The sequence below is a fragment of the Odontomachus brunneus genome, unplaced genomic scaffold (assembly GCF_010583005.1).
Source record: "Odontomachus brunneus isolate Ranch 3 - 2012 unplaced genomic scaffold, Obru_v1 Obru_scaffold_141, whole genome shotgun sequence".
Lineage (NCBI taxonomy): Eukaryota > Metazoa > Arthropoda > Insecta > Hymenoptera > Formicidae > Odontomachus > Odontomachus brunneus.
Genome location: NW_022639591.1, coordinates 403,196 through 405,695, shown reverse-complemented (window position 1 = coordinate 405,695; position 2,500 = coordinate 403,196). Strand labels below are relative to the sequence as shown.

General features: G+C 33.0%; 1 protein-coding gene and 1 non-coding gene across 26 annotated transcripts in view; one reads left to right on the top strand and one right to left on the bottom strand.

Moving 5' to 3' along the window:
• LOC116850282 (pleckstrin homology domain-containing family G member 5) overlaps window positions 1–2,500 on the bottom strand; it is a 734,731-nt gene that overhangs the window by 473,519 nt on the left and 258,712 nt on the right. The gene's annotated exons all lie outside the window — the stretch shown is intronic.
• Trnas-gga lies at window positions 67–140 on the top strand. Its single transcript has one exon. It is a non-coding gene; the product is annotated as a tRNA-Ser (tRNA).

The following is a 2,500-nucleotide window of genomic DNA, read 5'->3' as shown; positions in this document are numbered from 1 at the left end:
TTTCGTTCTCTCTCAACTTACATCTTAGAGAATTTATAAACATTGTGTTGCGAGATTACTGTCGAAGCCTCGGTGGCCGAATGGAAAGGCGTCCCGCCCGGAAAGTGGGGAGGTTCCAGGTTCGAGTCCTGGCGGAGGCAGTTTTTTCACAACATAATATAAGGAATCTATTTGAGTCATTTGTTTAATGGGGGTTTGGGATTTTAATAAAAATATTTAAAAATATTTAAATATTTAAAAATTGGGACTCAAGGATCGGTCTAAATATGGAAGGTGATTCTCCGCGTACGATAATCGAAGAAAAATTTCGATACGTGCGTTTAACATACTGGACAATTTTATCCTCCCACAATCATAATAATATTAAATAATGTAATATTAGTATTTAACAGCACTAAGACATCCGTGCTTGCTCCTTATGTGCCGTTAATTTCTCACTATTAGTGACTCTTATAACTCTATTTTTTACTCAGAGTGGTAGTTAAGGTACTAGTTGTGATGTACGAAACATTCATTTGGATATTCTTTACTTAGTCCTATCTTTGTTTTGAGGCTCTCTCCTTGAAGGAATTCTTGATCTTTTAAAAGAAATTCAAGTATCTAAGATTCTGTTGCTTTTTAGCAAGTTTAAACAGCTTAAAACCCGTTGCTGTTTTCTGCCGGAGGGTGAAAATGGTCAGATAATAATTAGTTCTTTAGTAAAAATTCTGGATATATAGAGTCAAGAAAAACAAATATCTCAAAAGAAATTTAAACTAAGTTAAGCCAAGCTTGGAGAATCCAAAATATTGATCAATATACTAATTATTATTTGATGATTTTCACTTTCTCTCTCGAAAAGAAAAACAATTAGAGATTCTTAAATTGTTTACCTTCCTTTAATCAGTAAATAGGTTTTAAATATTCATTATATTTAAAGAACCTGACACTATTTCAGGGATAATTAAACTAGAAAACAAAATAGAGCATAGTAGTAAAAAATATGGGTATAAAAGTTATTTTTTAATTTTGACTCTCCATAAACACTATTTTGCATAGGGACAACGCAGCAAACTTAAATTTGCATGAATATTTTTCCTTTACTAAGGTCTTTTAAATGAGATATTATCTTCTTGCTATATGAAATGTTCGATTTCATCACGGTTTCGGCTACATTTTCCTTGCAGGAATTAAGGAAAAATTTTTTTCGGTAAGAAGATTTAAGGTAGTCCCTTAAGACAAAGAAATTATCGACATTTCTTCATATTTTCAAACACTCCCAAAATACAGAGAGTGCGAATAGATTTAGAATAGATTTTTGGGTTTACTGAGTATGAATCTGTGATCAAATCTGCAAAATTAAATCTGTGATCAAATCTGCAAAATTAAAAATGACACATTCAATATGGCAATAAAAAACGAAATTTAATATAATAATTATTTTTATTATATTTTTGACTGCCATATCAAATCTATCATTTTACATTTGAGATGATTTAATGACTAAAAGCACTTATTAAACTTATATTTTTACTTATATTCTTATTTTATAACAAATTTATTCAATATCGTAAAATTTCACTATTTTTGACAACTACATTTTAAAGTCTAGCTTCATTTAAAAAAATTCATAGTATTCTATTTTGTTGTATGGAAACTCATGAGTAAATTAAAAAAAGAATTATTGAAATCAGTTAAATATTAGACTGTCAAATAATTTTTGTTTAAAAAGAGTACCGTTCCTTTCACTGTGCGTTGTAACGATTTATACCAGCTATTTGTCCGTGTATTCCACGTGAATATTTTACACTACTGCTGAATTAATTTTCGCGAGAAAGAATTTGTAGGCTGTACACCGTCATAAGCCAGGTGTGATAAAATTTACGAGCGAGCATTTCTGTATGGTCCTCGAAAATGAAGCACGTGCATACACATTATGCTATGTCTATTACTGTTTAGTGGAGCAACGGACGTTTACAGTCTCGGATGATATGAACTAGTTTGGTGGACTATCGGGGCGGTTAATGTTCTAGTCGAGGTCCATTATTGTCAGACAATGGCTGTCCGTGCGTACATAAATAACGATGTAGAACGACGTTCTACGTTCTTCCAGCTAGACAGAAGTTGCGTGGGATGAGCCGCGTTGTATCCAACACGTAGTCTCAGTAGTTTTTTTTACGTTTACTTTTACGTTTTTACGTTTACTTTTCTCTTTCCTTAGAATTTAGATTTTAATTCATATGTGATATACTAAGAGCGCGCGAGATTACGTGCTATCTGCCTTTGACTGCTGTAAGACGTCTGTGACTTTTATACTCTGCCTCTGACCAGCATTGCCTCCAGCATTTCGATTAACGTCGGGAATACTCGGAACGCATGTCCCGCGTTGTTTCGCGTTTAATCAGTTTGTTCCTCTTGGCAGTGGATAACGTTAAGTCGACGGTATAACAATATCGAATTTCATCTCTTACACACGAATCGAGTGAATGATTGAGTAAAAGTGAGAGAGAGAGAGAGAGAG